This window comes from Ambystoma mexicanum, chromosome 8, assembly GCF_040938575.1.
Source record: "Ambystoma mexicanum isolate Mex_15411 chromosome 8, UKY_AmexF1_1, whole genome shotgun sequence".
NCBI lineage: Eukaryota > Metazoa > Chordata > Amphibia > Caudata > Ambystomatidae > Ambystoma > Ambystoma mexicanum.
In genome coordinates, this window is record NC_090929.1 from 725,439,886 (window position 1) to 725,464,882 (window position 24,997).

The 24,997-nt window shown below is 47.2% G+C and overlaps 1 protein-coding gene and 1 non-coding gene across 3 annotated transcripts in view; one reads left to right on the forward strand and one right to left on the reverse strand.

The window, feature by feature from the left end:
* ECD (ecdysoneless cell cycle regulator) overlaps nt 1–24,997 on the reverse strand; it is a 1,545,240-nt gene that overhangs the window by 1,180,014 nt on the left and 340,229 nt on the right. The window lies entirely within an intron of this gene.
* LOC138474984 (U6 spliceosomal RNA) lies at nt 9,508–9,614 on the forward strand. Its single transcript, XR_011269190.1, has one exon. It is a non-coding gene; the product is annotated as a U6 spliceosomal RNA (small nuclear RNA).

Consider the following 24,997-nt stretch of genomic DNA (forward strand, 5'->3'; position numbering starts at 1 on the left):
CACCTCGAGAAGGTCAGTTTTCTCCCCTTTCCTTAGATGGATTGCAGTTGTTTTTAGCTTGTTTCTGTCTTACTCCATTAAATCCATCCCCTTTTCTTTTTGAATCAGTTCCGCCTCTAATCTCATTTCCTCAGATTCATCCACATTTCTCATGTATTTTCTCAAGCCCTTAATGTTTCTTTCAGCTTTCTTAGCTTTCTTCATGTTGTTCCTCTTTTTCCCATTTCCACTTAGGGAAACCTCGTGATTTACCATATTCACTGCAACCAGATCCGAAACCGCTCTAATCCATTCAAGTTCTTCTCTCAGTATGGCGGCTACGGGAGCATCCGTTTTCTCTTTATTTGCTGGCGTGGTTGCAATCGCCCTAATCTCTTCTCTCCCGGCTTCCCTTTCTTTAGAATTTTGAAGTAAGTTCTCTTAGGTTACCCCGGCAGATTTTTATCCTATTTCATTAACCGGTTCATTTCTAATTATGTTGACTGAGGAATGGTTCGTTATTAGACGATGGTACAGTTCCATCATATTTGAGAGTCTTTCCACTTTTTGATTCAAGGTCTCCATGGTATGATATTTATAATGCACCTGTACCTGATGTTTTTATTTGGTGCAAGTCATTCTTATTGCAGTGTTTTCCTAGCATGTCCACTAGTGCGCTAACCTTCAAGTTTACTTCATCTGCTTGAGTAGCATTTACCACAAGGGTATCCTTAATATTTTCAAAAAGATTGATGAAAGAACTTGTTGGAGCTGTTAATTTTATTCTTTCATCCATGTCTCTCAGTGTCTCATGTAGTACTCCACCATTTAGGTTTTCCTGCCCATCCACTGAATCAAAAGTTAGATGTTCAGTTAGTATCGAGATCGGGTCCCCCACTAAGTCAATTCCCGCCTCACCCTGGGGGCTTGATTTCACTTAGGTCACTAGTTATTGAGTTCTGAGCTTCGCAGATGTCCAGTTCTCTTTCCACAAAAGGTAGTGCTTCAATAATGCTTCTATCTGAAACCCCCAAGGCAGGTTCTAGATTGTCTTGTCTCCCCAAGTCCTTATCCATTATAGATCTGGATCCTAGCTTTAGAAAAAAAGTCTCATCTTTTTCTGTGATTTGCTACCAGATGCGTTGCCCCCTGTCTGAGCACAGAACTTAAAGGGCAACCAAGAGTCCTGCTCCCCATGCACTTGAGCTTTTGTTTCCATTCCGTTTGTGTTCTTTAAAGAATTTGCGGTCAGCATAGCTGGACGGGTCTTTGCCCCTTCGTCCAACAATAAAGCAGGCGCTCCAGTAAGAGTTACTAAATTGGGACCAGCCCCCTTGCAGCAGTTCCTTTAGGCGTCGATGATGAACTGGGTAGACGCTTCCTACCGCCCAGATTGTTGGATACATTGTCTTTATTACGAATTCCCTTTACCAGCCCAGGATGTTTAGGATGTTGGTTTACCAAAAGAGTAGTGTCTTTGCCCCCGCAGTGTTGTGCTGGCGGTGTTAATGGGGTTGCTGGAGTGCTTAGCACCACTATCCTTGGGGCACCAGTCTCGCCGCCCACCCCCGATACTGAAAGAGGGGTCACCACAGGGGGGCTGGGCTAGCAGCATTGGCTCCAATTGGGCCATCAGATAGCAGGGCGCATTCGTGATCACTTTTCAACTTTCTCGTCAGGTTTTTCCTTTGTTTTTTCCCATGAGAAGCTTCGGAAACGGACAAGTGTTTGTCTTTTGTACACCTCATGCTGCGGTCCCACTGCTTGGCACTACGCAGCTGGGACATGCAGCACTTGCTTTAGGGAATAAGTGTACAGTGAAAGAAGTGGAATCAAAACAGAGTATTGCACAGAGTTGCATGAAATTACTCTGCTGTGTCGCGGCACGCCGGTCGGAGACGAGGGGCTCACAGGTTTTCACCTGCAGTCGCCCCTTCTCTATTCATCCACACTGTGTCCTTCCAATTTCGATTCAGACGCTTAACTAGACGCTTACTTAAACCCAAATTAATTTATCAAAGTATTTTCGGACTGTGAAATGTTTTTGCTACCATCAATCAGCACAGTCTATGCCTTCAGCTTTGCGCTTTGCATTCTACAAACACCACTTAATACGGAGCGTTAACTTACACCAGCAAATGGGCTCCAAAGAGAGAGAGATGGATTCCAAGCATTGATACTTATTTTACCCACTGGCAGAGCTAAGGAGATCCTCTTATAATCCGTTCACTCACTCTACAAGCTCTTCAAGCTCTGCAAGCTGTGCTGGCTCAATTTATAGATGCTGCAATGCTGCATAGGGGTACAGCAAGCTAAAAAACACACAGACACCCCATTAATACCAATAGTGGGGCTGGAGCTCAAGACGCTGTCCGTACTCCACCCGGACCAACGCCACCACTTACTCTTTCCCAATGGACCTCCGCAGCTATAGTCCCTCCGAGTCTCAGAGGCAGTCACTTTGCCGTTACCTCTATTTTGGCGAGCACCGCAAGGGTACCAGGTGGGGACGGGTAACCCGTGCCCCAAGGCCGGCAGAGCAGGGAGAGGGTGGGGCAGCTAGCCCCGAACCAACACACACATGGCCCTCTCCCCACTTAGCTTTCATGTCTTTCCTGAGGGCAGCCACGCTGCCGCCAGCACGAACCAGAAGAATGAAGGGCAAGGTGTAAACACCACCATGCCCTCTTCACAAAGAGGTGCTAAAGCACCCAAGATAGGAGAGCCAGGAAGTAGACAGGGACCAACTGCAGAGATGCACCCAGGGTGCAATTGCCGTTGGCACTGCCGGCTGGGGGGCGGGCAACACAGCCCCCCACACAAGCACAACAAAGACCCAGGGCCAGCCCTTGGTCCAATATAAGGAGCTGCCTCGGAAGCAGAAAACCAGAAGTCAGTTGGATCCATGCACGGGACCCAAGCAACAGAGTACTTGGCGTACGCAGAGTCTCTCTTCTTTTTTTGAACATTGGCCTGTTCAAAATCAGCCTTCACAGACTTGAGTTTGTACTTAATCAGTCAATAAGGCAGTTTTTGTGTTTTCCAGGCAGCACCCCGAAGCAAACACCGGTGCCTCAGTGACCAAACGGCAGCCGGGTAGGGCGGGATGGCAGACAATGCACCACAAGCAAGCGGAGCAGAAGGCCCAAAGACAGCATCCCAAAGAAGCAGCTCTCGGAAAGCAGTAAAGGAGCTTCACCAACCTGGTAGGTGCGCGACAGGAGAAAACCGTGTAGGCATGGGTGCACAACATACGGCCCGCCATGCTCTTTTGTCCGGCCCGCGAGGCACAAAGACTTTCCTAATGCCGCGGCCGCCCTCCATTAGGAAAGTCTTTGTTGTCTTCCGGGCCGGACAAAACACTGGCCGTCATTGGCTCAGCACACATGCACCACGTTGCTCCTACGAGCCACGTAGTGTGTGTGTGCTGACCCAATGGAGGGCCAGCACTACGGCTGGCGTGGTCCATAAGGCTTGATGCCGGAAGGCATTTCAGCCTTGGACCACGCCAGCCGTAGTACGATTCCAGCGTTCCTGCTTACCTGCCTTCCAGCACGTCTCCGGTAAGTGGTCTGTTTGCGTTTGTGTGTCGGGTCTGTTTTACTTTATGTTTGTGTGTGTATGTTGCGATGGGGGGGTGTCGGATGTGTATGAATGTTGGAATTTGAATGTATTTTGTGTGTGTGTTGAGATGCGGGGATGGGTGTCGGATGTGTATGAATGTTGGAATTTGAATGCATTTTATGTGTATGTTGAGATGCGGGGGTGGGGGGGTGTCGGATGTGTATGAATGTTTTGATTTGAATGTATTTTGTGTGTGTGTTGAGATGCGGGGGTGGGTGTCGGATGTGTATGAATGTTGGAATTTGAATGCATTTTATGTGTATGTTGAGATGCGGGGTTGGGGGGGTGTCGGATGTGTATGAATGTTGGAATTTGAATGTATTTTGTGTGTGTGTTGAGATGCGGGGGTGGGTGTCGGATGTGTATGAATGTTGGAATTTGAATGCATTTTATGTGTATGTTGAGATGCGGGGGTGGGGGGGGTGTCGGATGTGTATGAATGTTGGAATTTGAATGCATTTTATGTGTATGTTGAGATGCGGGGGTGGGGGGGTGTCGGATGTGTATGAATGTTGGAATTTGAATGCATTTTATGTGTATGTTGAGATGCGGGGGTGGGGGGGTGTCGGATGTGTATGAATGTTTTGATTTGAATGTATTTTGTGTGTATGTTGAGATGCGGAGGTGGGGTGTGTGTCTGATGTGTGTGAATGTTTGTATTTGAATGTATTTTGTGTGTATGTTGAGATGCGGGGGTGGGGGTGGGTGTCGGATGTGTATGAATGTTTTGATTTGAATGTTTTTTGTGTGCTGAGTTGGGGGGGTGGGGGTTCGGGTCTGTATGGGTGCATGTTTGTGTGTGTGCTGAGTTGGGGTTGGGGGGGTTCGGGTCTGTGTGTGCTGATTTGGGGGGTGGGGGTTCAGGTCTGTATGGGTGCATGTGTGTGTGCTGAGTTGGGGGGTGGGGGGTTCGGGTCTGTATGGGTGCATGTGTGTGTGCTGAGTTGGGGGGTGGGGGTCCGGGTCTGTAAGGGTGCATGTGTGTGTGCTGAGTTGGGGGTGGGGGGTTCGGGTCTGTAAGGGTGCATGTGTGTGTGCTGAGTTGGGGGGTGGGGGGTTCGGGTCTGTACGGGTGCATGTGTGTGTGCTGAGTTGGGGGGTGGGGGGTTCGGGTCTGTATGGGTGCATGTGTGTGTGCTGAGTTGGGGGGTGGGGGGTTCGAGTCTGTATGGGTGCATGTGTGTGTGCTGAGTTGGGGGGTGGGGGGTTCGGGTCTGTATGGGTGCATGTGTGTGTGCTGAGTTGGGGGGTGGGGGTTCGGGTCTGTAAGGGTGCATGTGTGTGTGCTGAGTTGGGGGGTGGGGGGTTCGGGTCTGTAAGGGTGCATGTGTGTGTGCTGAGTTGGTGGGTGGGGGGTTCGGGTCTGTATGGGTGCATGCTTGAGAATGTGTGTGCTGCGTTGGGGGCGGGGGGTTCGGGTCTGTATGGGTTCATGCTTGAGAATGTGTGTGCTGCGTTGGGGGCGGGGGTTCGGGTCTGTATGGGTGCATGCTTGAGAGTGTGTTTGGGGTATAGTGTTTGGTTGGGGGTGAGGGGGCCATGGGGCATAGTGTTTGGTTGGGGTGGGGGCCATGGGGCAGTGTTTGGTTGGGGGTGAGGGGCCCATGGGGCATAGTGTTTGGTTGGGGGTTAGGGGGGTGAGGGGGCCATGGGGCATAGTGTTTGGTTGAGTGTGAGGGACAGGGGGCATAGTGTTTGCTTGGGGGTGAGGGACAGGGGGCATAGTGTTTGGTTGGGGTTGGGAGCCATGAGGCATAGTGTTTGGTTGGGGGTTAGGGGGGTGAGGGGGCCATGGGGCATAGTGTTTGGTTGGGGTGAGGGACAGGGGGCATAGTGTTTGCTTGGGGGGTGAGGGACAGGGGGCATAGTGTTTGGTTGGGGTGGGGGTCATGGGGCATAGTGTTTGGTTGGGGGTGAGGGGCCCATGGGGCATAGTGTTTGGTTGGGGGTTAGGGGGGTGAGGGGGCCATGGGGCATAGTGTTTGGTTGGGGGTGGGGGCCATGGGGCATAGTGTTTGGTTGGGGGTGAGGGGGCCCATGGGGCATAGTGTTTGGTTGGGGGTGAGGGGGCCATGGGGCATAGTGTTTGGTTGGCGGTGAGAGACAGAGGGCATAGTGTTTGCTTGGGGGGTGAGGGACAGGGGGCATAGTGTTTGGTTGGAGGTGGGAGCCATGGGGCATAGTGTTTGGTTGGGGGTTAGGGGGGTGAGGGGGCCATGGGGCATAGTGTTTGGTTGGGGATGGGAGCCATGGGGCATAGTGTTTGGTTGGGGGTGAGGGGACCATGGGGCATAGTGTTTGGTTGGGGATGGGAGCCATGGGGCATAGTGTTGCACTCCAAGAGTGAACTCAATAATAAAGCTAAAACAGGCACAGTTAGGAGATGTACATCCTTTGCTTTTTTGAGGAAACCTGACTCAACGAAGGCCATACTCCTCTTGGGTAACCCAAACAGCAAACTATAGCAGTCCAAAATAACGGAATGTCCAATCAAGGGTCAATAAAATATATATAATTTAATTAAATAGACGATATACAATAACTAAATCGAAATAAATGATAGCAATGGAAAATGTGTAGTACAAAATGTAAGTTTGAAATGCAATAAAAATCGTTACCCCTCAAAAACATCTTTTTCCATGTGTTTAATACAAATTGGGGGTTGAAAAAGCCTCCTGACATGTCCCGCCTACCGCCCCGCCCACTTTTACTTTTCGGCCCACTATAGCCCTCATGTAAGGTACTTTCGGCCCTCTGTCAAAATCAGTTGTGCACCCCTGGTGTAGAGGGAGCCCTTTCACAGACGGCAACAGGAGCTTTGCTGCGCGGCGCAGGATCTGAAATGAAGGTGGGGGAGTAGCTTAGACACAAACATTGTTTCAAAGAACCCTGGTGGGGGTTGCCAGGCAACGTGCCGCGAGGGAAGATATCTTCTGCAGAAAGTTGTTTGTTCATGGGATGCAAGCACATAGCACAGCGTAAGCATACCATTGATTAAAACCGTCCTTGGAAGCAGGACAATGCAGAGCAGGGGTTTTTCCTCATAACTTCTGAGCCTGTATTATTTGCTTATTTAAATAAGCAACGCGGCAAGCGAGGCAAACCTGCAGCCACAAGGACGGTGCCTGCAATTTAACTTTAGGGATCGCAGAAGTAGCCCGGGCTTGTAAACAAGACGATACAGGGCAACGCTAAGTGCACAGGTTAGACTCACACTCATTGGATGTAAACAAAGACATTCACAGGTTCTTGGAAACAGGGCAACGTGGAGCAGGTTTTCGTTTCCACAACGCGGAGCTCGTGCTGTTGTTCCTTGGGAAAAGCAACGCTGCAAACAAACCTGCAGCCACAAAGGTCGTAAGCAAGAAAGCGGTCCAAAAAGGTTTTTATCAGCACATCCCTTGCTGGTGGCTGAATCGCAAAAGCAACATTTCAACAACAACCACAATTTCATTGCCTTTTTTCACGGGCACATCAACAAAGGAACAAATTAAGTTAAGCAGCACCTCCATAAAAACAGTACCCTGAACACGGGGCACAACAAGATCGTAGGCACAAGCTTACTGCCACTGGAACAGTACCCTGAGCACGCCATAGCGGGGTAACTAACCCTGCCGGTAGCTGGAGTCCCAGAACTACGGGGGGATACTACCTATCTCAGCAACTCTACAACATGCAATGCGGAAAAGAGGTACATGTTTTCCTTTCATTGCCTGCATAAATATAACTAACAAAAGTTATCTGTGCACCCTGGCAAGGAAACAATGACAGAGGGATGCAGGGAAAGCGAAACATTGCGCTGGAAATATAGCTTCAAATCAGGGGCAAACAGCCTTATTGGAAACAGGACAAACCCAAAGCAAACCCTGTTGTATAACAAGCAGCTCTCAAATACTCATTCTAAACATCACAAACTGCAACCTAAGTTCAAAGTACAGTGTGAGACAATTTCTTCACCTACAAATCAGTACCCTACACGTGGCACAATAAGATATAGATCAGATGATACGAAGCAACACAGTTTCAATCCCCGGGTCCGCGCTAAGAAAACTCTGGGTATTAAGCACGGTATAAATAACCTATCATCATACCTGGCCTGCCTGAACCAAAGTAGATGGGCTTGCAAGGTTTACGTTCGATCAGCATGCCGGGGCATTGAAATAACTTCAAACAAGTTTTGCACACTGATTTTATGAATGTCGCTTATGTGTGAATGAAGAAAGAGAGCAGATCAAGAAAAATGACGGTTTTGTATCCTACTTGACAATGCCACAGGAAAAGATCGACAATAAAGTGGTCAAAATTTCCCCAAATGCCACCCAACGCCCAGAAATACATGACAGAGATCCAAAAGGTCTGCTGGAAGATTCTGGAAGACTAACAAAACCAGCACCAACGCCGAACAGCCGGGATGCACAACTTGATCCTTCTAACACCTCAAACATAGGTGTAGGCAAGCCAGTCAGCAACACGAAGGTACAGGCGAACAAAAAAGAGAACCCAGGTTGAAGTAGGAAGTGGTTGTTTTGGCATGTTGCACGCTATCGTCGGACAGACAGCTCTGCGAGTACAGTGCTTGCCTGGACATCCGGGTAGAGCCTGCTGACCCAGTTTCGAATACCAGTCACACTACTACAGCGGCACGTGGTTCTGCGGTAGAACAAAGTGGTCGACAGCAATGAAATGAGTGCAACGTTTTCAAACAACACGCAACATATTGCAGAGCTACATTAACCACAACAAGAAAATTAACACGTGAAAATGTTCTCCCCAAAATGTTTAAGAGGAGCAGAAACTCAAATTTATACCAGTCAGACAACAGAGGGCTGACAAAGTGAGAACCCGAAAAAAGGGGTCCTAATCTCCACACACCTATCCGAACGGAGCATGGAAAAATTTTCTGTGTACGCAGAATAAAGAAAAGAGCTCTGAAAACGGGGTTTGAAGCACGGCACAGGAAAGTGTTCCCACAAAATAAGGAGAACCCGTAAACGGGGGACCCAGTGTCAGCAACACTCAATAAGGAGTACAACAGAAATAGGCCAGGAGCACAGTATTGGACGAAGTCAATTCGGCAAAGGAGCACAGAAACAGGTGGGATACCTGGCAGCTAGCGGTAACGAGCCATGAGAAGAAGGAGAGACCGTGCCAAAACACCAAAGTCAAGGTAAGCAAGAGAGCACCCATGGGGGAAATAGAAGGCACACGAGGTGCGAAACACCGACGGCTCTATAGCCGGCCAGGGGCCCAAAAAAACACACACTCAGGCAGTCAAATACCGAGTGTAGTCCCAAAACTTCCTGAGATATGAAACAAACAACTAGAAATGATAGACAGCTGACCAGTCAGGTAGCACAGCGAGCAGAGCTTTCATTTTCGCATCCGCTCAGAGACTGCGGATCCAGGTACAGATCCTGGCAGTGCAAAACGCAGCACACCATCCTTACAAGGTTGAAATATTTCCATCACATACTTAGGGGTGGTAAAAGCAGGCTCAGAGGCTTGAGAAGAGGTCCTCTCACATGCTAGATAAAGGCAAAACCATTGGCTTTTGACACTCCGAGCGGAGCACACACCAAACAAAAATGGCTGCGCACAAGACCTTGGGCAAGGGCAAATGGTCAGTAGAGGGCACAAGAAGGTACCGTTGTGGCAACAAGCATCAACGGGCCATACTGGGGGGGGGGGGGACTTGAAAACACCCACAGAAATATAGGGGCAACACGAAGAACAGATGTCGAACACAAGTGGCAGGCCAGCAAGTCACAGAGCTGAGCCAGGTAAAAACGAACACCAACCCACAGCCCAATTCGGGAATAAAAGGCCCACACATGGGAGGGTCACCCATGAACACAAGGTAAACAGAGTTTTTAGTAGGGCCAAGAACCAGTATATTAACCCAAGGTGCTTGCATCAGCAGCACATATACTAAAATGAGAACGGTAAAGAAAAGATTAGCATAACCCTGAAGCATGGATGCCACACAAAATCGAGAAGCGTTCCAGAAGGTGGGAGTTTCAGCAGCATGCTGCATGAGTTACGTGGGATGGTGACCAGTTTTTCCAGTTTTCAGAGCGCGACAGAGGGCAAGGGCAACACAGTGTTGATCCACTCAAGGAAAACAAAGGAGCACTTATTCTTTTCAGCTGATTAAAACGGAGTCCCGGTTACGAGCTTATGCAGACGATGGAGTTAAGAAACAGACACAGCAGCGCAAGAAAGCAGACCGGAGACCAGAATAAAAGTCCAAGGCACGCCCCAATGGGCAACCAAAGTGGCAGCAGGGCCAGACATCTCGAACGAGCATAGGCGCCATCCCAACAAGCTGTTTCATAGCAGAAAAGAGGGGGAAAACAAAAAGGGTGAAGGAACACTATAAAGAATAACTGGTTTAAGCACAAGGATGGGCCATAACGTATGAACGCCCCACCAACTCATTTCACTTACCAACACATGCGTAGTTAAACACGTATTAACAAAGCGTTAAGTAAACAGTTAAGGAGAAAAGCAGCTACTACCATAAAGTGAATAATGAGTAAAAGAATGCACAAATAGACGGTGCAAGCAAGATAAACGACAGTTCCGACTAAAAACATAAGGGAACAGGGCCCAACGGAAGCCTGACCAACACTAACAAGGACCAACACAGAACTTCAGGAGAACCCGGACAAAAGAGAAATTCGTAAAGTAGACAAATCACAGACAGCAGCAAGTCATTCGAATATTACATAGATTGTTAGAAAATATGGCAGCACAGCTCACAAGGCAGCAACAAATATCCATAGAAAATATTAAGGCAAACAATATGCCAATGCCAGAGGGCCAGGGCCAAAGAGCTGCAATAGCACTAAACCTGAAAATGTGTTTAAAAAATAAAAAGCAGTGGTAAAGCACCCCGCACCACAATATAAGAGGCTAACGCTGGCCGGGTAGGGCCAAGAAGCAGGGAATAGCACGATACCTGAAAACGGGTTGAAAAGCGAAAGACTCACCGAGAAAGCAGTAGGCCAACCAACACAGTAGAGCAAGGGGATGGCAGCAGTAATATTAGAAACAAAGGTAGCACTCCGGCGCTCCCAAAAGAGCAGGTGCAAACATTAACATAAGGCGTGAAGCGAATTAATAAAAATACAAGGTCGGCCCACAGCGAATACAGTGTAAAAGACTGTTAGGCAGAATCCTGTGCAGTTCCCTTAGGGAGCACTACACAAGATTAGGACTACAGGTGAGAGAAATAAATCCCCTTTGGTATCAGTCTGTACCACAAAGATTTAGTTGGTAGCTGTGGCTGAGCAGTCAGACTTATCTCAAGAGGGAGATGAGCAGTATTCAGGGTTTACACAATAGGCCTTCAGTACTATGGAACAAGGAAACACTGACCAAAGCTTTGTAGTAAAAGAATATATATATTTATTTTATACACTTCTAGTTAAACACTATCACAGTTCTTAAAGCAAGTTAAATTTTGTCAAAGAAAGTATACACAACTCCCTAGTTAAATTGTAGACCATTTTGAGCAAGAGTGAAAACTGAACAAAACGGCACAGTGCAAACCAAACACAAATGGCACTCTAGCAATTTCTCACAAGGGAGGGAAAGCACAAGTTATACAGACATTCCTTCTTACACACCCTAGCAACACTTCCCATAAGTTTGTGAACCAGTTTAAGCAAGGCAGTGCATCAGTATAAAAAAATACGTAAATGAAAAATGAGCAAAATGGCATTTCACAAGGTTTAAAAGTGGGGAGGAAGGGTGGTTATAAGAAGTAGGTGCACCAACACATTTCTAGTTGAGAAGCAATCTAGCGAAGGCATTTCTAATAAATTTAGCCAGAGTCAGTAGCCCTGTGCCAGAGTCAGTGCTACAGGGCAAGGGCCCAGGAGTAAAATGTTCTTGTAGCTGCAGTCAAGTCTTTGATTAACGATTTTTTTTTTTTTAACTTTGTATTTAATTACATTGGTAATTTTTACAAAACTCTTGTTGCTCGTCTCTAAAGAGCCACATAATAGAAAATACTTCGAAGCAGCAGGTGCTGTTTTCACACAGTAATCGGCGAGAAATCACAAGGGGAGGTGTATCACTGCCAGTCTCTTGTTAGGGTAACTCCCTCACACTTTGGTCTTCAGAGTTGGTCACCAAAGTGGATCGTAAGGTGATCATTTCAAAAGCGCTTTCCAAGATTTTTACAGACGCTATAGTCCACTTTGTTTTCTCCCCTGACATCAACCTATTCCACCAAGTTGTGTCTTCATCTTCAAGCAGTTCTAAATGGTTTGTACGAAGGTTGTGTAGGTATGTGGCTCTTACGTCTGTCAACTCTGAACAGTGCAGTAAGAGATGCTTTATTGTTTCTGATTTGGATAGTTCCTTACAGAGACGACAAGCTTTGTCGTTGGATTGTATCCGGATCGCCATGATTTCACGTGTCGGAAGAAGATTGAATCGAGCTCTCATGTACATTTTCCTTAGATGTTTGTTTGGGAATTTCGTGCAGTATGCCACCGGCTCCTTCAGTCTGTTAAAGTTGGGTGGAAGATCTCTTGTCAGTTTGTTTGCATGCGCTTTCTCCAGAGTCATTATCCAGTCTTGAGCCTGGAGTTTAGATTTCACTCTTACTGGGTTTGTTTTCAAGTCTTCTTCTGTGCATGCAATCTCAGAAAGCTTTTCTTTGAGCCTGTCTGTCCATTTGTTGAGAATGATTAAGTGGCGATTTGTTATTTCTGCTGCTATGATCTTGTATATGGGTGGACTATCTGCCATTAGAGTATTCCTGAAGAGTTGCATTGCGCTTTGGGTCACTGTCGCTTCCAGAGAGAGTAGTCCCAGCTCTCTTCTGATGAGATCCATTGGAACTGAGTTTGGGAGTCCTAGGACCGTCTTCCAGACATAACGCTCTAGCTTCCGCCAGATGTCGTTTGGCATTCTCAGTGTTGCCCCCATGCCATAAGTCAGTGTTGGGACAATTTTCCCTTTGTAGAATGCTATCACCGGACTTAATGAAAATTTGCCATATTTTCTGTCGATGACTTTCATTTGAACAGCAAGATTTTTTGCTTTTCCCCAAAGGATGGTCTGCATAGATGCTTCTTTTGCTGAGTGGTCTATCTGAACTCCTAGATATTTGAAACTATGGACCACTTCGATTTCAGATTTGTCCAACACCCATTTGTACCCTGGACGGGTCATCTTGGCACTTTTCCCCCAAGATCACTATTTTCGTTTTTGTTTTATTTATTTTCAGATTGTTTCGCTCCATGTATTGCGCCAGACTTGTAAATTGGCGTTGTAAGCCAATTTGGGTTCGATCTAATAATATCAAATCGTCTGCGTAGAGAAGGCGCGATATATTTACCTTACCCAATTTGGGAGGGAACGCTTTAGCTGGTGTTTCTGAGTCTTTTATATCTCCCAAAAAGGCAATAAATAGTGCCAGGCCAGAGGGCAGCCCTGTTTGACTCCTCTCTCCGCTTTTATCTCTTTAGACAGAAGGCCTTGGTTGTTTAAACGTACTCTTAATGTCGTATTGGTGTGCAGGGCCATCACAGGGTCTAATATTTCCATCGGGCAGTTCCATTTTTTAAGTTTGCTCCACAGCATCCGCCTGTTCACTTTATCAAAGGCCTGTGATAAGTCTACAAACGCAAGGAACACCGTAGGAGACCCTTGCTTTACCTTGGCTTTTATGAGATTGAGGATTAGGATGCTGACTGACGTGCTCCCTTTCTTTAGGAATCCCATTTGGAAAGAATCATAGGCCAGAGAGGTTCTAGCCCAGATTTGGAAATGGTGCAGGAGAAGAGTTGCGAAAATTATACCTATTATATCCAATAGGGCAATGGGTCTGTAATTACCCGGCTCTTCTCTATTCCCTCGTTTGAAAATCGGCACCACCACCGCAGTGACCCAAGACTCCGGGATAGATCTTGTCTGTCTGCACTGAGTGAAAATAGAGCTGATGAAAATGGCCCATTTTTCCGGATTTTGTTTTAGCTCGATGTTACATAGCCCATCTGGACCAGGGGCTCTGGAATTCTTTAAGTCGAGAATTGCACTTTTTATGTCTTCTATCGATTAAATATCGATCCAAGGTGTTATGGCTGGTCCTTCGACCACCAGTGGGAGATGTTCCGGTGCCATAAACAAATTTCCAAAAAAATGTACCCACGCATTTTCACTCACTGCGTTTACGATCTGATTGTCCATCTTCTTATCTGGTTTCTTGATAAGTGCCCAGAAGTCGCCGTTTTTTTTTGGTGCTTAACGTGCGAAGCATGTCCTCTGCATCTTTTTGATACATTACGTAGGCTTTGTATTTTAAGTTTTCTTCTTTCCATTTGTTCCATGCTGTAGGTGAATTATCCTTTTTTATTTTTATTTTCAATTTTCTCAGGGATCTTTTTCTTTCTGCGATCAGGTTGTCAAATATATGTTTATTTTGTTTTGCCTTTTGCCTTTTCGCTGATTTCTTCGATCTGTATTGGAGTAGAAATGGAAGATAGTCCGGCCTTTGGGTCTTTTCCCCTTGCTCGTGGATGGTGGTTTTGTATTTTTTAGTAATGGACTCGATGTTAGCCGCAGTCAGACTTACTCGGTATTGTTGATTATTCGACTCAATCTGGATGTTGTAGTGGCTATTTACAGGTCGTAGTGCTTTCCACTTTATAGCCAACAGATTGTGGTCACTCTCTTGGGTTTTTGTCACTGAGTAGTCTTCTATGCATGCCACTAGACTGTTGGAGATGAAAAAATAATCAATGTTTGCGCTAGAATTCCCCCTTTCCCATGTGGGAGTATTTATATTCCAGGATTTCAGAGAGGCCACATTGTGGAGATTTCTCGATTTCATTAGCCTCTTCCATACTTGTCCTCTGTGTTCCCCTGAAGATTTTATCTTTTTCACCCTATTTTCATTTTCATTGCTGCAGTTAGCATTTAGATCTCAACAGATTATTATGTGAGTTTGTGGATCTTCAAGAATAATGTCGTCAATTGTTCCTGCTATTTGATTACAAAAATCTGATGATGTAGATTTTTCCTGGTTCCAGTATATTGTTATCAAAGCTAATTTCTCTTTTTCACATTCCTTTTCCCTTTCGTCGACTTGGGCCCATGTTGTAGAAACTGCCAGTATACCATACAATTCAGATATCGTTTTTATGATGGAAATTCCTGACCCCGCCTTTATTGCTAGCAGGAGTCCAGCAGACGGACGTCCCAGCGGGCCTTTTATGGCAGGAGAGAAGGCTATCTCAAAGCCGTCTAAAGATGGTTTTTCTGTTAGCCAGTGCTCTTGGAGACATAAGATGTCGAAAGCCCCCAGATCTTGATTTTCAGGATTCGTCAAATGTCTGTGGCCTCTTGTATTCCAGGAGGCCATCGAGATCGATTTCGGAGGAATCGTTGCTTGGTAGTAGATTGGAGGCGGTGTGCTTCTGGGCCCACCTCCTGGTGGTTGCTATTTATCCTGTTGAGGGTTTAACGTTTTTTTCAACCAATTCCATGGTCCCTTTGGTTGTCCGAGTTCTTGGCTCTCTACCATTTTCATTTCTCGATCTTTTCCCGTTCTACACTCCTCTTTCGACCTCTCACTCCTCGTCCTGGTCATTTTCAACTGAGCCACAGTTTCAGCTCTGTGCCGTTCCCTTCTTTCCTGTGGTTGACCCCCGTACCTAGATCGTTCTTTTCGTTCTTCCCTATATTCAGGCTCTGTTCATCTATGTCTTTCGTTTCTCATCCCCCTTTTTTCCCACTCGTACTGCCGACGGCTTTCTTGTTCCATATGGTCTTTTTCTATTGTAGAGTTCTTTTGTTCTGGATGTATAGTGCAATTTAAGGTTCTCTCTCTCCTTTGAGGTCTGTGCTTTTAGATCTGTTTTTGACGTACCTATTTCCGTCAAGATAAATCCGGCTTGTTCTAAGTTCTTATAGGCTTCCTCCAGCACTCCTTTTAGTGCCTTGGATTGAATGTGTAGAAAGGACTTCGCCTTTTGATCACGATGGTAGGGTTCTATTAATAGAAAGTCTTCGGACTTCAGGTGTTGTAAGCAGTGTACCTTAATTAATAAGTACAATACCGTTTTCCTGTTAAGCACGATGTATCTGCTTTTGCAAGATGTTTGTTCTAGTTTGAAAACTCTGGATTCTTTTTCGGTGTTGTCTGGGTTCTTATTTTTTTTTCAGAGTGGTATTTATGCGCAATTTCTCTGCTCTCCCCCTCGCCCCTTTTACTTGTTTTCTCTTCATAGCACCGGCGTAATCTTTGATTCAAGGGGGATGATCCATGGCTAGAGCTAGTCTCGTTGTCGGTTTGTTTTTTACTCTTTACAGGTTTTGACATTGAACTGGCTAGGACTTCGTCGCTATTTGTTTCCCTCCTACTTTCAGGGACAGATTTGCTTTCTTTTGCTGGTCCCTCTGGACTTGTGTACTCTTCACCCTGCACATCTGCTTCGAGATGTTATGATAAGTCCATCAGTGCACTTACGCTCATGAATTCATTCACCGTTCTCTGTGATTTTTCTGTTGGTTTCAAGTTTTTTGTCGCCGCCGCAATTTTGTGAGATGGAGTTTCGGGGCTTTGGGTTAAGTTGATTATTTCATCTTCCTTTTTGGATTCGGGTGACGCTATTTTTATTTTGTTTGATTGACCTGTGATAGTTTCACTTGTCAAACACAGACCCACTTTTTTCTTTTGGTTTGTCATTGCTGGTGCTATTTTTGCGGCCCCAATCATCTTCTGAGTTTGTAGTTCTGACAAATCATTCGCATTTTTTGATTTTTGCTTATTGAAGATTGGTTCCATTTCTTTCTTATCCCACTTCGCCGTTGTTTGACAGGCTCTGTCCATCCATAGTTTTTTGGCAATTTTTTTTGCAGCTAGTGCTTCTTTTCTTTCTATCTCTAGATTAGCCGATTTCTCCTCCAAAATTGACTCCTGCTTACTGTTTTTGATCTCTGCAGCTGTAATGTAACCCTCCAGAAACCCTAGCTTAGATTGCATCTTGCACAGTAGTGTAGTGTTGTCTTTTGCCGCATCACTGATTGTTTCATATAATTTGCAAAATGGTGCAAGTGCGATCGTAAGCGCCGCCATGATTGTGGTCATATCAGGTTTTTTATTTGGGGATGATTTTTGAGAATCGATCATAATTTCACTGTGCCTTCTGTGTTTGGCAGGTGTGTTCAAACTTTCCCTGCCCAGGCCAGTTTCGGTTTGGGTAGCTGAAATGTCCAATATCGAGGTCCCAGCTGTCACGATAGATACTTCAGAACAGTCTGATAGTGTTTTAGAGGCCATTGGATCTGTTGTTCCTCCTTCTTTAGCTTGCCTGGTTAATTTTGCTCCTCTTTCTGTATGCTGGAGGTGGATTTTTGTCCAGGATTGATCGCTCGTTTGTGCTCTTGGGCCTAGAGTGCCTTCCTGATATCTCCATGTCTCATTATTTGTTTTCTTTCTGGCCTGTATTTCAGGTCTCAGATTTCTTTTTGGACTTTGTTAGTGCTTGCAGCTCCCTCTGCTCTTTTCTTGGGATCTCGCCTGGTACTAAATCATGGGGGTTCTGGGTTTTTAATAGGGCCCGCATCTCTTCCTGTTCAGTCCATTTTTGGGGCCCGCTTTGTAGCGTTGTTTTCGACGTTGGCAGTGTGTCTGCACCATAGATCAGTGGCTCAGTGGAGATTGATTTTCTCCTTAAGTTAGTACTTGGCCCCGATTTGGTTTCTTCAGGACCCAACTGCGGAGTAAGATGGCTTTTGCTAATTTTCGAGGGGGCTTTTGAAAGGTCAGCAACCTTCCTTAGCGTGTCTGATGCTGTGTTTTCTTCCCTAACATCTTTGTTTGCGCTTGTCGGTTCAGTCGGCAGGTCTTTTCCCGTGGTCATCTTTTTGGTCTGCGTCTCCTTTTCTTTCTTAATAAACTGATTTGCCTGTTTTATTTCTTCTATGTTTGTATTCTTTTGTTCAGTCTCATTTATGCAAATTTTTTCTTTTGGACTAGACAATTGCTTGCCTTGTTTCCTCTACATTTGCTTCTTTTTGTTCCATTTTATTTGGGCTGTCCCCTGACTGATCCGCTGCTCTTGATCTCCTTTCACCATCTCCGATTTTGCTCTCACTGTCTGTATCTAGATCCATTTTCCTCCCTTTTGTCGCAGGGAAAGACCCCTCTATCACTTCTAGAATTTCTGCATCAGTGATTTCGTCCTCTGTTTCTAATTTACGTTTCTTCTGTTTAGTATTGAAGAAGGTAAACAGGGCATTTGGGATACAAGGTTTTTGGTACTTTCCTGGCCCTGCTGCTGGTTTTTCCACTGGCACACGTTTAGCTTTGTTTACCCCCGTAGTACCGAAGTTTTTCTGATGATGCATGGATACTTTATTATCTTGATGGTTTTGGTTTAGGGATGCATTTGCGGCTGTTTTTTCCCCCTTTTGGCGCTTAATATAATAGCGCTTGTTGCCATTGGATTTATTGCACTTTTTAGGGTCCATCATATTCGTATGTCCTGGGGACCCAAGATCGACCCAGTCTCCTGTATCCGGATTCGATTCCTTGGTTGTGCAGTCAATCGGCGCTGCTCTAATCTTCAAACTCACATTTCCCTCCTCTATCCTTATTGGATGGTTGTTTGGGTAGCTGATTACTGTGTGTGTGGGACTAGGTGCACCGATGCTGTCATTTAGATCTCTGTTCCCATCTGTCGCCATCTGTATGTCTTTAGTACTGTGGATTAGGGGTCTAGTTACGGTAACCGGTCTTTCAATCGGCAGTATCTGTACTGAGTCCCCTATATTCCTCTCTGGGGACTTGTAGATGTTTGGTAGCTCAATCCGCCCCCCTCGCGAGTCAGCGCACAGGGCCAGGGCAGGGTCCCAGTCTGACCACCCTCCGGTAGTCAGGACTGAAGAACCACTCGCCGAAGCAGTGCTCTGGTCCTGCGCTGTCTTCGCCACCTTGCTGATGTCCATGGGGCTTTGCGGGGGGGCGGCAAATATCCGTGAGGGCGCTGTTGCCATTTCAGGGGACTCTTTGTTCATATCCATATTGCGGGATGTGTCCTCCCCCCTTCTACCAACTCCTAAAGACTGGAGTTGGGTGGCGGTGGGCGTTAACTCTTTAAGAGTTTTCAAGTCTGATGCGGGGTGCACGGGATTCTTACCTTTTTTCACCGGCGACCTCCGCTCTCCTTTGGAAAGAGTCTTGTTGTTACTCCGCAGGATTCGATGCGAGTCCGGCGGCTCCGCCAGATCCACTGGAGCTCCCGCCACCTCTGGATGTTGCTTTGCGGCGTCCTCCAGCTGGTCATAGCCCAGTGCTCCCGCCCCTGCTCCCTGCATTTTTCTATCAATCTGGTGGGGCTCGGGACTGGTTCTTTGGTTCGCTGAGTTGCACTTTACTTCCACAGAGCGGGGCGCTCCCGGATCTCCCGGACCCACCGGGAACACTGGAAACACTCTGTCCACTCCGCTCCGCTTCGTTGAGTGAGGGGTTTTTGAGAACTGGCTCCTCCTTCACAATGGGAATGGCAAACAGACTGTCAAACACTGGAAACACTCTGTCCACTCCGCTCCCGCTAACGATTTTGAAAAGGTGGATGCAGAAGTTGCAAGACAATGTTAAGAGAGAGGGGTGGCCAACCCAACAGGTAGGTAAAGGATTTAAAACACCTTTAGCACTACCAAGGGCCGCCTGGCAGAACAATGTACCTTATAAATGAAGAAGTGGCTCCTGCGATGGCGGTTGTTCCTTGTAGTTCCTGCAGTTCGGGGGATCCAGCAGAGGAAGAGAAGCTCTTGTCGTGGAGGAAGGTTCGAGTTCCTGCACTACCCAGGGATGAAACCAACCGCGGTGCTGTCCAACGAATAAAAGGTACGCTCCTTTAAATCGCGGTCCGGGTGGACTGGTGCCTGGCTATCCGGTCTCCGAGTACAGGGTACTGGCGATTCGACCAAGGCAGGTCCGAAAAGGCGATTGGCAAACTGGTTGGCCCACCAGCTCAAGGGAAGAAGGCTCTTGCAGATGAAGATCTTCTCTCGTCGTGTGAAGAAAAGTGGTTAGACGCTGCAGCAGGGCTTCACCGGGGTTTCAGTCGTTGCAGAGGTCTTTGGCTTCTCTCCTCTTTGGCTTCTTAGTTCCAGTGGCGACGTCTTGCTCTTCCAGTCCTCAGGACCCTGCTTTTATGCAAAAAGATCCCCATTCATTCAGCCTAGCTGTCACTCACACAGTGGAGTGGTCATCTTGGCGGGAGACCGTCCAGCCTATCAGGATAGAGTGCGACATGGGTTGCTGAGGCACCCCTGTCCAGGGGTCCTACTCCCCTTCCCACACAATGGACCCACCCCAGACTCAGTGGCGCCGAAAGGAGGGCTTCTCGGCAGAAGCCTGCCAAAAGGACGAACAAAGGAACCCCGACCTGGGTTAGGAGTTTAGAGAAAGACTCGAGAAAGAAGTTATATTAAAGTTCTGGCAAATAAAACCTACCGGAGTAAAGTTAATATTAAAATACACCGGCGGTATATTAGAGGCTGTCGGAAAGTGTGATAGCCACGAACAATGGGAAAATTCCATAGGAAAATATTTGCGGTCGAATATTTGTGGTCGTTACCACTGCCACCAGCCAGAAACTTTTGAGAGAGGGACTGTACGGTACCCTCTCGAAAATGAACATAAGGGAAAAACTATTAACCCTTCCCAGTACCTCAATAGTAAGATGGGTTGTACTGGCTTAGTTCACAAAAATTGACTAGTAAATTCAATGGGGACTTTACATGCCCTGGGAGACAGTAGTCAGTCCCAGGGTATGGGGTCTATGTTTGGGGGTCGCTACGACACCCCTGTATCACTGCACGGAGTGTGCTGTGTAACACATGTGAGTAAAGATGGTTCCTATGGAGGTGAGAGAAACCCCATAGGCAATAAACACAAAAATAGCCCAGAACACACATAGCAAAAATGCGTAAGAGTGGGAAAAACAGTCTGACTCTTAGCAGGAGAAAAAAACAAACCCTTCAAATCCAGCAAAGCTGCTGGGGGACTCTATAGGTAAGGGAAATTAGCCATAAGATGAGAATTCTCCCTAACAAAGACAACAATGGCAACAGACCTAAAAACTGCGCACGCAGAAAGGGTATTGGAAGAAGAGCCAAGTAAGCCTACAGGCACAGCAGAAGGGCCAGAAGGCCACTTGGCGGGGTGGGGGGGAGGGGGGCATGTGTAAGTACTGCAGCAAGTATATGAAATAGAAGGGGGCTCAGAACCGGTAAAACCAGAAACGGTCAGAGCGGGAGCCACCTAACCCAAGGGGAAGACAAGGGTTAATTTATCTTAAACAAGCTGGAGTTATTGGTTGTAATAAAAACAAACAAGCTAGGCAGCTTTACAGGGGGAAATACGAGGCCAACACATAATGTAAGGCCACGCATAGCTATAAGCTAGCAAATAGCTGGTTAAATAGCAGGGGGAATGTTTACAGCATTAAAATGCACCCCATAAGAGAAAGACCAGGTAAATGACAAAAACCCTCACAAGGGACAGTACCAAGCACAGTCTAGGTGCGAAACCCAACTAGAATTGGCAGACAATTTGGTCATGGGTAGGGATAGAGGAGCAACTTTTGGGAGAACCTGGATGACCGGTCAACCCATCCAGGTGCGTCGGCATGGGCCAGAGGGGGCAACCTCAGGACCAGGTGCCCAAAAGTACAGCATATTATGGTTAGTGTAATTATGATTATGTTTGTTATGCCCATAATTTATGCAATAAAATTCCACTGCCTTTTATATTGCCATCACTCACCCAATGTTTTCATTTACTACCCGGGGCGAAAGCATAAAGGGTTTACACCCAGGTTGTTTTTTTTCTATTTCTTCCTGCATATGGGTCCACTGGTTATGGCCAGTACTGCAAGGGTACTAGGTGGGGGCTGGTAACCCGTGCCCCATGGCCGGCAGAGCAGGGAGAGGGCGGGGGCAGCTAGCCCCGAACCAACACACACATGGCCTCCTCCCTCTCCCCACTTAGCTTTCATGTCTGTCCTGAGGGCAGCCACGCTGCCGCCAGCCCAAACCAGAGGAATGAAGGGCAAGGTGTAACACCTTGCCCTTCTTCACAAAGAGGTGCTAAAGCACCCAAGCTAGGAGAGCCAGGAAGTAGGCAGGGACCAACTGCAGACATGCACCAAGGGTGCAATTGCCGTCGCCACCGCCGGCCGGGGGGTGGGCAACACAGGCACACACACAGGAACAACAAAGACCCAGGGCCAGCCCTGGGTCCAATATAAGGAGCTGCCTTGGCAGCAGAAAACCAGTAGTTTAGGTCCCTGCACGGGGACCCAAGCAAAAGAGTACTTTGCTTACGCAGAGTCTCTTCTTTTTCCCAGAACCCTCCAACCCTGGAAAAAGGGAGAGAAGAAAGAGAAAGAAGTCAGGTCACCGTAAGGTGACCATACTGTCGTGGGACAAGGAAAATAGCATAGGCCAGAGGGGGGCAACCTCAGGATCCGGTGCCCAAAAGTACAGCATGACAATGCATTACTTACCGTAAAAGCATTTCTGATGGTTGTATCTGCTTAGATTCACATGCTGTGCATAGGTCCGACATCCAGTGGTCACTGCGGAGTATTGCATTTTGTTTTTCGTAGTCGAAAAGGGGACGTCGACAAGGCGTGTCTGTAACACTATCCCTATAGTGACGTGCGTTGTACCCACAATCCCTCACGCGTCGAGGTCCTTCTGTTTGTATTTTTCTGCCCTGAGGGAGCCTTCTAGACGTGAGTGAGTACAGAAAAGAGAGAAATATAGGAAAGGATGTCTATGTTCCTTCCATCCGAGCGGGGAGGAAGGGCGGGCGCATGTGAATCTAAGCAGATACAACCATCAGAAATGCTTTTACGGTAAGTAATGCATTGTCTTCTGATGTTTGTTAATCTGCTTAGAATCACATGCTGTGCATAGACTAGCGAGCAGTACCCGGAGTTGGCGGTGGGTTATGAGAAGGAACAGTAGAGAAAAGATGTCTTAATACTGCCTGTCCCACCTGGGAGTCAGATCTAGAGTGTGCATCTAGACAGTAGTGTTTTGTAAAGGTGTGCACAGCACTCCAGGTAGCCGCTTTGCAGATGGACTCAAGGGGAACATTTGCAATGAACGCTATGGAAGCCCCAGTGCCTCGAGTGGAATGTGCTCTTGGCTTGAAGGGTAGTTCTCTCTTAGCAAGAGTGTAACAGAGAGTGATGCATTGAACAATCCATCTAGATATAGTGGACTTTGAAACTGCATCTCCTTCTCTTCCTGCTGCCACAGAGACAAAGAACTGATTAGTCTTTCTGAGTGGTCTGGTTCTTTCCATGTAGAACATGACAGCTCTGCGTACATCTAGTGTATGCAGACTTTTTTCTCCCAAGCTGGAAGGGTTTTGAAAGAACGTTGGTAGTTCTATTGACTGGTTTACATGAAATTTCGAGATGAATTTTGGTGCAAACCTTGGGTGTGTGCGTAGAACCACCTTATCCTTGTGAACTGTTACGAAGGGGTCTAGTACAGAAAGAGCCTGCAGTTCACTTACTCTTCTAATGGAGGTGATAGCTATTAGGAAAGCAGTCTTAAGAGTGAGGTATTTAAGAGTTGCCTTGTGCATGGGTTCCAAAGGAGCGCCCATGAGTCTAGAAAGTACCACGTTTAAGTCCCATCCGGGAGCTGGGTTAGCTATCGGAGGGTGTATTCTCTTTACTCCCTCCATGAAGGCCTTGATAACTGGTATCTTCCACCACGACACTTTAAGTTGGGAAGTGGTGTATGCAGAAAGTTCCGCTAGGTGGACTTTAATAGAATTGAATACTAGACCTGAGTCCAGTAAATGGGTCAAGTACAGAACAATGTTAGTGGGAGAGCAGTCAACCGGGTTGATGTTCTTACCTCTACACCAGATGACAAATCTTTTCCACTTGCTAGAATAGCAGTGGCGAGTATTAGGTTTTCTGGCTTCCCTGATGATGTCCATACATCTCTGCGGGAGCTGTAAATGTCCAAATTCTATGATCTCAGGAGCCAGGCTGCTAAGTTCATGGTCTGAGGGCATGGATGCAGTGTCCTGCCCTTGTCCTGTGACAGCATGTTGTACGGGCAGGGAAGTTTCATTGGGGGAGATAGGCACATCTCCATCAAGTGAGCGAACCATGGCTGCCGGGCCCACATTGGGGCCACTAGTATCATGGTAACCTGCTCCTGGTGCATCTTGTGCACCACCTTGTTGAGGAGGGGAGTCGGTGGAAAGGCGTAAACAAATTTCCCTGACCATTGAATCGACAGACCGTTCCCCTTGGACTGGTTCTGGGGGTACCTGGAGGCGTAACTTTGGCATTGTGAGTTCTCCAGGGTTGCGAACAGGTCTATTTCCGGGAATCCCCATTGCGTGAAGACGTCTAAGACGATGTTTTCGTGCAATTGCCATTCGTACTCTTCGGGCAGGGGGAAGTCTCTGCTGAGTTTGTCTGCTAGCAGATTGAGTTCCCCTGGTACATGTTGTGATAGTAGGAACATGTTGTGTTTGAGAGCCCACTTCCATATATTCTGGGACAGCTTGGACAGTCCTGGAGAGTGAGTGCCCCCTTGCTTGTTGAGGTAGTACCTGGCTGTGGTGCTGTCTGTGAGGACCATCACTGTCTTTCCTTGTAAGTGTTCCTGAAAGGCTTTCAGTGCTTTGAACACCGCTAGTAGTTCCAGCAGGTTTATATGCTTGGATGCTAAGCTCGGAGTCCACACTCCGTGAGCAGTCTGATGGGATAGGTGAGCCCCCCATCCTGTAAGGGATGCGTCTGTGGTTAGAGTGGCTTCCACTGCGGGTGTGGCAAAAGTTTTCCCTACTAACAGGTTTTCTTTTGTCCACCACCGTAGCGAGAGAACCAAGGCCTGCGAGACCACCACTAGATCGTCCCATTGTCCGCTGGCCTGACACCACTGGCTGTAGAGCCACTCTTGCATTGGGCGCATGCGCAGGCGCGCGTGAGGTACCAAATAAATACATGACGCCATCACCCCTAGCAAGCGCATTGCTTTGCGTACCGTCACCTCCCGACCTGCCACATACTGGGGGATCTGAAACAGCATGTTTTGGACCCTCTCGTTGGAGGGGAAGACGAGGCCATCCTTTGTTCGAATTAGAGCCCCTAGGAACTGTTTGATTTGGCTGGGCTCTAAGCTGGACTTCTTTTCGTTGATGGAGAAGCCCAGTTGGGACAAAAGGTCTACGGTCTTTTGGGTATTGGAGAAGCATGTTTCGTAAGAATCCCCTGTTCTGAGCCAGTCGTCGAGGTAAGGGTATACCGGGATGGATAACCTGCGCAGGTGGGCCGCTGCCACTGCCAGTACTTTCGTGAATACCCTTGGTGCAGATGCT